The sequence below is a fragment of the Siphateles boraxobius genome, unplaced genomic scaffold (genome assembly GCF_051911475.1).
Source record: "Siphateles boraxobius isolate OS27281-9 unplaced genomic scaffold, OSU_SipBor_1 19, whole genome shotgun sequence".
NCBI lineage: Eukaryota > Metazoa > Chordata > Actinopteri > Cypriniformes > Leuciscidae > Siphateles > Siphateles boraxobius.
In genome coordinates this window covers 18162111-18172500 of record NW_027508799.1, presented here as the reverse complement: position 1 = coordinate 18172500, position 10390 = coordinate 18162111, and the positions used below count along the sequence as shown (strand labels likewise).

The following is a 10390-nucleotide window of genomic DNA, read 5'->3' as shown; positions in this document are numbered from 1 at the left end:
TCTTAGATAAGAGCCCTCGCTCTGGGCACGCAGGTCAGCGTGTAGCCCTCGGAGAGGGCCGGAAACACATTCATCCAGGGCAAGTCATCCAACCGACTCTGAGCACCTGGCCGCTACACACACTGATTTCCGTGTATCCAAGAGCAAACAGCAAATGAGTAAAACGATTTCTCCCACATTCCACATCTCATCATCGTTAAAAGGCTGGTTATTGACCATAAATTTGATCAGGCCATTGGCACATAAGAGATGCACTTCTGATTGGCTATAAAGAGATCTCATTAGAACAAAGGCGTGATCAGATATAAACCCAGCCTGATAGGCTAATAAACGCAGACATGGGGCATGCTGCCAGTAATGTGTTTCTGCTCGTAATTTTTTATGGGGATGTTTGGGAAGGCATTAACAGGAAAGATGGGCGCTTGCTGTGCATAACGGCGCTGTGATAGGAGGTACAAGGTTGTGTGAACGCAGATGTGTTCACACTTAACCAGATCTTGGAAGCAAGGAGAAGGAACCACTGGCAACCGCAGAGAAGATTGAATCAGTGGTGTTATCTGAGTTTTGGCAAGACTGCTGGCAGAACATTGGCACGGTCTCGTGCATATGCTGCAGAGGGTTTTTGTTCATGTGCTTGTGGCAATCAAAAGATATAAATGATTGACTGAAGACAACTGAAAATGACAGGGAAAACAGTTCAGTTTCCACCAAGGAAGAATTGCTGAGCCAGACTTTTGAGTATTGCTATTAAGTCTGGTCCACATTGCAGCTAGTTCAGGACAAGAATGGCCGCTTAAGCTTTATTTTTCTGCCTCCGCAACATCTTTGAGTATACTCCATTGAACTTGAAAGGACACGTTTGACACATGCATTGTTTGACCTGCTTGACTGATACTTTACCCGACCTGCAAACTGACAGTACAGATTCGAAATCTTTAAACTCTTTTAAACTCAAGATGTACAATCATGTGTATCTACTGACCTCCTTCATCTTCATCTTCTGATCTTGTTTCAGCCTACATCTTCTATTGTTTTATTGGCATTTTCCAACTTTTTCTTTGATTAGTTCTGGGTTGCTCAACTCTATCTCCGAAGGTCTACGTTCCTGCAAAGATTAGCTTCTACCCTGATCAAACAAGCGTGAACAAGCTAATCAAGGGCAGTACTTAAAATTGCCCCTTTAGCCTCATTCAACTAACTTGGAATTTCTACTCATCTGGAAAGACACTTCTATTCACTAACATTACTCAACTAATATAGACCACACTAGAGAGTGAATAAAAATGAGTAAGCAAATTTGGAGTGTGTCCAAAGGGCTGTGGACAGCATTATCTGGTGAGAAGTGGAAACTCATTTGATGCAATCTTCACAGTGCATCGGAATTCTTTAACAGAGAGGTCTTGACCCCCTCTCTTGGAGACCCACTGTCCTATAGAGGTGAACTACGACCCTAATCAAACAAACCTGAACCAGCTAATCAAGGTCTTTGGGATTGCTTGAAAATTACAGGCAGGTGTGTTAAAGTTTGAGGGGTTAAAGGGTTGATGACCCCTGCTCTAGTGACTAGCGGTTGAGTATACATTGGTTTCACACTATTGAGGTGCATTATGGGATTGAATGTATGCACTCAATGTCCACTATGGTTTCAGACTTTTGTGTCTGCAAGTGAGTAATTAAACTTGAGTAATTAAAAATGAATGTATCTAAAGAGCAATGCATTTTGATTCGTCCCCTTCACAAATATACCCTAAAGTAACTAACCACATTTTTTGGATTTTTTTAAATAACATTTAGAATCTGAAATCAGTGACATCTGTGAGAATAAAGTGGAATTTTACAGGTGAGCTCAAGGATATTAACCGCCTCAAAATAAACCCCTCTTGAATGTCTTTCAAAAACTGAATACAGCAAACACTGTCAATCTGGCAACCAGTTTTAACCTGGGAATTTGCTCTACTTGGAACTAGATATTTTTCTGAGTTATATGCATCTGACAGCTAGAGAACATGGGTATCTCTCACACATAAAAATGTGTTTCAATCATTACAAGTGCTCAGCAATAACAATTATTATGATGATGCTAATGCTAATGATGATGATGATCTTCAGACCCCTGGGGATGAAGACAGCGAGAGATCCCCAGGCTGCTGCAGAATTATGGAGGAGAAGGCGTAAGAAGTAAAGAGAAGACAGGAAGAAAAGAAAGTATTTTGCTAAAGTTTGTTGATGAGGTTGGCCATGCGTAGCTGATACAGTCATATCAGTATGACATTAAGCCAGCGTAACCACGGAAACACACATGGGGATTATATCAAAGAGAGAAAAACAGAAGAAGAGCAGAGAAGCAGAAATTAAAAGAGTAAAAATATGGCAGGGTGTTGCCTAGACTCCAGCTGTGCGTGTATGTGTGTGTGTGCGCGTATCAGCCCGCTCATTAGTGCTTAGAGACGACAGGAAACAGACATACTTGTCTTCCTGTGGAAACATAAAAAAGGGAAAGTTTAAGTGTACGCTCTACTAAAATACCACACACACACACACACAGCCCAAGCTCAGTCACCTGACTTTAATCAGACCTAAGACTCCACTTAACCAGCATACAACCTGAGCTCAGCACAGCTGGCAAAACACTGTCGCCATCTTGCTCACAGGCACACAAAGACACACTCACTTCCGACTTTCACTTAAGTCTCAGTTTTAACCAGAAAGACATGTAAACATAGTTCCAGTACTGATCATATTCAATCTATTCTACCGCAACCACATATTTACCACCCAAATAAGGGTGGTCTATTTTTTGTGAATATAGATATGCCCTGAAATGTGCATTTTTATGGCCTTAAGAGTACAAGTATAAGTATTTTTTTATAGGTCTATTGGTCTGTTCACTCACCATCTGTTATTATACTAGTTTGCACCAAAGTATAAAAGGTTGTTAGTGATCTAAAAAACAACATTAGAAAGTGGACTAAAGTCGACCAAAATTATATATATATATATATATATATATATATATATATATATATATATATATATTAAAATGTAAGTATATGAATAAGTAATATAAAAAAATACAAATTTATAAAATTAAATATAATTTAAAATGCTTTTAATATAATTATTTAAATCTTTCTACCTCTGTGCAATATGTTGACCAATTCTTAAAGGAAATCATACATTTATTGTTTGATTCCAGGTTAAATGTGAATAAGTGACTTTTTAGATACATTTCACTGCAAATGGCATGACCAAAAATTAATCAAAATTACTAGGCAGTCAAATTTTCATGATCATAACAGCTAACTGTACTCTCACATGATAAGCCAACATCACCTATAAGAACACGCACTCTCGCACTCACTCACGCACACACACACACACACACACACACACACACACACACACACACACACACACACACACACACACACACACACACACACACACACACACACACACACACACACATACACACACACACACACACACACAAAAAAAGCTAGTCTCTGGCATGGGACTACATGCTGGATTTTAATCTCCAGGGACTGAAAGTCACTGGGCCATGCCAGGAGAAGGTTTGTGTGTGTGTGTGTGTGTGTGTGTGTGTGTGTGTGTGTGTGTGTGTGTGTGTGTGTGTCTGTGTGTGTGTGTGTCTGTGTGTGTGTGTGTGTGTGTGTGTGTGTGTGATCACTTTAACAAGCGTAAGGGCCATCTTTCTCTCAGCAGTGGAGTGAAACATAAAACACAGTACAGACAGCTTCAATTAAGATTAAACACACACACACAACACAGCTGGAGTCAAGAACTTCCTGTATGAGCGCTAGCTAATGTAACGGCACACACGCACACACACACACACACACACACACACACACACACACAAAAATTGTGTTCTCAGCTGGGGTTAAGGGATAGAGGACTTTGCAGACAGCCAGCGAGGCAGAACAACGAAGGATAAAAGGAAAGAAAAAGAGACAAGAGAGAGAAAAAATTCTAGATGCTAGCATGTTTAGCTTAGCTCAGCTATCACGGTGTCAGCCTAAAGATGAAGAAAACGCTTGAGGTAAAATGCGAACTCCAACGATATCCACGTCCAAACGACAACACATAAACTTCAGAAACTGTCTGATCATTTCACAAGGTCTTAAAAGATTTAAGACCTAACCTAATTGTCATTTCCTGTCAGACATTATTTAAAAAACAAACAAACAAAAAAACACACATTATAGGCTTACATTAGCACAAGTATACATTTGTTTTCTGTACTCCAGTGGTCTGTAATGGAAATGTATTTGTCCTGTCAATTAATTACAATCTCATTCGCCACGTTTTTAACATGTATATGCATGTGTCACTGTAAAATGGAGGTCAACCTCTTCCCACAAATGTGCCTTATCCCACAAACCTAAAATCATTTGTTAGCCGTAAAAACTTAACAAATGATATCAGCGTGTGCCCAAAGAGAGAGATTGTTTTCCTCTTGCGTGTGTGTGCCATCTCTCTCTCCCAAGCAAAGCATCTGGAAAGACACTTCGTTCTTTTTAATAAAGGAGTGCAGTGAACATGAGGAGTGTTTCTCTGTAAATATGCATGAGGCTGCAGAATCCAAGCACTTCAACAATAATCCTGCTCTACTGTTGACTGAGAATTTCATAAAGCAATACACACTCACATATAAATGACATGGTGTTCATACGCAGCCAAGAGTGCCAAAATATATTTCCCCCAGTGCATTTATAATGTAATATTCAGAGTTCCCAGATGCTACATGCTAAACTAAACTAAGACTACATTGTGAGTTCAAGAGTGTTAAAATAGAGTATTAAGAAAGAGTCTGTATTTGGTTATCTGCAGTTTATGCTTTACAGTATGTGCTCAATTTTTTGATTGTTTCGCAAAACTCTAAATTAACATTATCTTCTACCAAGTTTAGAGAGAAGGTCAATGTAGGACTCCGGCAAAGAGTATGAATGCTTCAAATGAATGTCATGAGACTTTCGCATTTAGCATCTAGACATTATCACAAAACACCCATTTGATTTTGTACAAAAAACTAACAGTCAGTGATATCTTGCTTATTTTGCCCCCAAACCATACAAAACCTAATCATTTTAAGATTGTTTGACAAAACCTGAAATTAAAATGTACTGCCAAGTTTAGCTGGAAGATTGATAAGGGAATCTAAATAAAGAGTATGAATGCCAAATAGGAATCTCATAAGACTTTAGCATTAGCATCTAAACACAACCCCAAAACACCTACTTGTTTTACACACACACACACACACACACACACACACACACACACACACACACACACACACACACACACACACACACACACACACACACACACACACACACACACACACACACACACACACACACACACACACACAAAAACATATCTGACTAAATACATTAAGGAATGTCCAGTTCATAAATACAATAAAACAGATCAAATAATAATAATAAAAAAAATCTTCAGCAGTTACAGTAGGTTCATGTTGCGTGCATGAACGTTTGTGAGAAAAAAGATTGTGCTACTTTCGATAGCAAGATGAAACATTAGTTTGCTAGTTACATGGGTAGAAGTTTGTGTGCGCGCACGTGTGTGTGTGTGTGTGTGTGTGTGTGTGTGTGTGTGTGTGTGTGAAAGCTCTATGAATGGTTCCTGAAGTGCTCTCCTCAAACATAGCTGCAGCACATTCTCCTCTCTCAGAGCTAGCGTAGGAGGAAACCAGCACTGATATGCCTCTCTGGATTTCAACCTTATCATAGAAAACTGCCTACACACACAGAACGAGAAAGAGAGGGAGAGAGAGAGAGAGAGAGAGAGAGAGAGAGAGAGAGAGAGAGAGAGAGAGAGAGAGAGAGAGAGAGAGAGAGAGAGAGAGAGAGAGATGACAATAGCCTCTGTCTCTCTCTCAGACAGTCAGACGTTCAGGCCGGTTTTAATCATGGACATTCAGCACGGCCTGAAAAGAGTCTCTGTCCTGAGCCCTGCACTCTCCTACGGCTTAAACAATGCACCGCACACAAACACACACACAGATTCTCATTAAAATCCTGTGACCATTTCCCAATTGCCTCAACAAGCCAAACGGGCGGATTGGGGGGTGGGGGGGTGGGGTGGGGAGGGGGGCTCTCACACAAACATACACTCTGACATAAGATTCGGAATAGCTAGAAATACTAAAGTACCATACCAAGAAACACCAGTAAATCTTACGTCTAAAATGTTGCTCAGGAGGTTTAAGTGCTCAGAAGGTCTCAGATGTGTCTCCTAAAAGTCACATTTATGAGAATTAAAAAAGAAACAAATGACGCAAACAGAACATCGAGATATAAAATTAAACTAAATATCATTGCTCAGATCTTCGAAAAACTTTGCTGAGAAATAACTGAGTTCATATTGAGATCTTAGATTTTTATTGTATCTGGTGATTCTTTTGAAATGCAAAATATGTGTCTACTAGGTTTTTTTTCTCCTCACTAGAAAAATATGACAAGCAGGACTAAGCGTTTCAATTAGAACTCCATTGAATCTCACTGCATTCTTTGAGAAACTATTGAGACATTAAAGAGATTTCTCTTTTGCACAGGAAATGTAAGGAGATTCTGTTTGTCAAGCATAGTGTTATACGGGCCACAGGAAGTACAACAGCAGGTCTATTAAAAAAGTGATACGATTTCTCTCCGTCTCCATCCATCTACTCTCGACTTTTATCTCTCGCCGTCTCATTCTTTCGAGCATCTATTGTTCTGACTGCATTCATTTCCCTCCCTCTCTCTCTCTCTCTCTCTCTCTCTCTCTCTCTCTCTCTCTCTCTCTCTCTCTCTCTATCTCTCTCTCCTTCAGCTGTAATTGTAATGGGTGAGCTGATAATTGTAATTACGTTCTCTATGTAGAGACAGTGTGTGTGTGTGTGTGTGTGTGTGTGTGTGTGTGTGTGTGTGTGTGTGTGTGTGTGTGTGTGTGTGTGTGTGTTTGTGTGTGTGTGTGTGTGTGTGTGTGTGTGAGGGGTGGGGTGGGGGTTTAACTTCAAGGGGTGCAGACCCATCTGGGTAGCTCACGTAGCCTCCTAAAATGTCAGACTGTGGAACAATATTGGTTACATGCACAGACACACATACACAGGCAGCATAATGGGTAACTCTGCCTAGACGGCGGAGGGCAGTGCATCGCCACACTGACTTGAGCCATAATACAGAACTCTATTGAAGAGTAGCGGATCCAACGCACACACTCATCAAATGTTGTCTTCACCTCCAGCCTGCACTGCCACATCTCTTCCTCCACCGCTTCCTCATTACTCTGAGCTTTCACAGAACACGAGTACACAACTAACTAACTGAAAACAACAAATATACACTCACAGGAACACAATTTTTAATTGATTTCATTTTACCTTAAAGGGGTCATCCGCGGATGCCCATTTTCCACAAGTTGGAATGATTCTTTAGGGTCTTCAAGTAAAGTTTGTAACATACTTTGCTTAAAATTCCTCAATAGTTGTGTAAAACAACACCCTTTTTACCTCCCCAAAAACAGCTCTGTTCACAGCGACCCGTTTCGGTGCATGTCTCTTTAAATGATAATGAGCAACTGTTCACCCCACCTATCTATATCTATCTATATACCTGTCTATCTATCTTTCTATCTGTCACATATTTATGTGTATCTGGCTGTCTAGCTATCTATCTTTCTGTCTGTCTGTATTTGTGACTACCTACCAACACAGACATATAGACAGACAGACATATAGAAAGACAGATAGACAGACAGACAGACATATAGATAGATAGATATTGTAGGTAATTTATTCTAGATGTGCTATCTCAGTTAAGGAGCTTATTCTGTTCGTTGCGGCGCAGTGCCCAGACCTGATGGGTAGGAGTGACGTGCATGGCCGTGTGTGTCTGAGGCTGGTACAGGTGCAGAGATCAGCATGCAATGCCGTTCATCTGCGCCGCCCGTCTGTGCGCCACTGTCTGCAGCCAGCCGCTAATGCCGAGGATAAGGGACAGGCTAACGGCATGAGCCGCCCACACACACACATGCGCGAGCACAGAAAAGCCACTCAGCCAGATAATTACGGATGCGTCCTGGGCAGAGGCTTAAACACACACTCGGAGCCGTTGCCGCTAACAGCGTTCATTAAAACCAACACTGCAAAGGTCAGAGGTCACCCACTGCTAAAGACGGATGCTTGCCACTCCATTGCCTCTCTACCAGCGCTTCTCTCTCTCGCTCTCTCTCTCTCTGGCCTGAAAACAATTTGATTCCTCGCTTTACTAAAACGGGAGAAAGACAGAAGGATGTAAACAGACAACAGGAATGCGAGTTTTCCTGCTATCAGGCGCAAGAACACCAAGTGTCGTGTTTAAATATGCCTCTAATCAAATCATCTCCCCCGCCTACCTCTCCGCTAATTCAATAAAGGCAACAACTTGTCATTGTTATTTAAAGTAATTTTCAATGTAATCAAGTGGTATTAATAAGCATGCTGCCTCTCATTACCGACTCAACCTGCCTTCCGAAGCGCGCAGAGCACAGTGTGTGTGTGTCAGCGTGACAGAGAGGCTGTTGTGTGCCTGTATGTGTGTGTTAGGACATTATGCATGTGCTTGTGACTCATTGTGTGTGTGTGTGTGTGTGTCTGTGTGGGCGGACATGAGTTCCATGGTATTTTTGTTCTGGTTGCTTGCAGTGACAGAACGGAGTTGCATCTCTTGGCTTCGTTTTTCGCAAGACATTCACGCAAAAAGTTTGAGGAAGATAAAAAGTTGTGGAGGTGAACACCATATTCTCATATTGTCTTAGATTTGCAGATGATAGATAGATAGATAGATAGATAGATAGATAGATAGATAGATAGATAGATAGATAGATAGATAGATAGATAGATAGATAGATAGATAGATAGAACACTATTATCTCAATGTGTTCTTTGGCATTTGCATGTAACACAATTACATCAGTCCATCAAGTTATTTTGTAAATGATAAAACATTTAATGCAAAAGAAATCTGCAAGTCTATTGTTCAAATGACATCCCTGTTAAAAATGCATCAAGCCCTCATGAAGGAAAAGTGGGATCATGACAGAGTGATCCCTCAGAGAGCTGAGCCCCAAAAAAGATTGAAGCACGTCGGAAATTTCCACTGCACTGGTCCTAAAAAAATTCGATATCGTTACGATGCGTCACATTCATACGCAATCCAAGATGATGTTTTGAACCAGGCAGAAATGATTGCAAGCGGGCGGCGAGCTGTTCAGAGGTGTTGATTCGGCAGAAACTTAACGTTTTTTTTTGTTTGCGCAGCACGTCAAAGTCGCACCCGGAAAAAATCAACTTAATAGATGGCAAAAGTTATTTCTGGATCCATTTTTATATGCTCTCCATTTTCTCAGATTTACACTCAAATAAAGGACGACAGAAGAAAGGGGTTTGAACTAAAGGAGAGATAATGAGAACGTTAATCGGGTGCAACATAAACACACACACGCACGAGTGTGTGCTCATTAGACAACAGTGTTCTGGGTCGTCTGGTGGCTTCATTAGGCTGTAAAGAATGCCACTGTGTAGTGTACTCTAGAGTCACATAAGAAAGAGAGAAACGTAAAGAGAAGCAAAAGAAAAACTTAAGCTGGTTTTTAATAAAGCGGTCCAGCAGCTGCTCCTCTGGCTAATCTAGAATCTCTACACTAATAAAAGAAGAAAAAGACAAATAGCGATCCATCACACATCCCCCTCATCAGCCCTTTCTCTCCGGCTGTGAACAGAAGATTATGTCCCGAATGGCTCTGGGGTGGAACCGTGATTGTGAGTGTCAGTCAGTGAGAAAGAAAAGGAACATACTGACTAATAGTGCTACATCGATCAGGAAATGTCTACTTAAATGCAGCAGTAGTCTGTCACCTATAAGTAAAGCTATTAAAACAGGACTGTAACTGTGTTCTAGTATGTATCAATACAGGATTTGCACATAAAAAAAAATTCCAACAGCATGTACACGTTTGAGGATGTGCATGTATGTGCATTTTTTTAGTGCATTCCCGAGCAATGGCCTGCTTATCGGAATAAATAATTGACCAAAAATAACACTTCTTCTGAGAGCACAGCATGTCATCTTTATACCCTTGATCTATTTTCATAATTCAGTGTGGAATACAGTGGTGCCCCAATTTACAACAACCCAGAATCCTGAACTATATATGAAGATCCAGAGTATTTATAGTTCACACTTCATACCCTCATTACAAATATGATCATGAACGCTTTTTAAAGTGACATTAGAAATACTGTCGGAACCTCTTATTTAGTTGTCCAAAACAACAGGGATGGAGCTTATGAAGTCAACAAATGACTAAAATATTTATTTTA

At 40.6% G+C, this 10390-nt stretch overlaps 1 protein-coding gene across 16 annotated transcripts in view; it reads right to left on the bottom strand.

The window, feature by feature from the left end:
* The window catches only part of celf2 (cugbp, Elav-like family member 2), a 154926-nt gene that overhangs the window by 143408 nt on the left and 1128 nt on the right, over positions 1–10390 (bottom strand). The window lies entirely within an intron of this gene.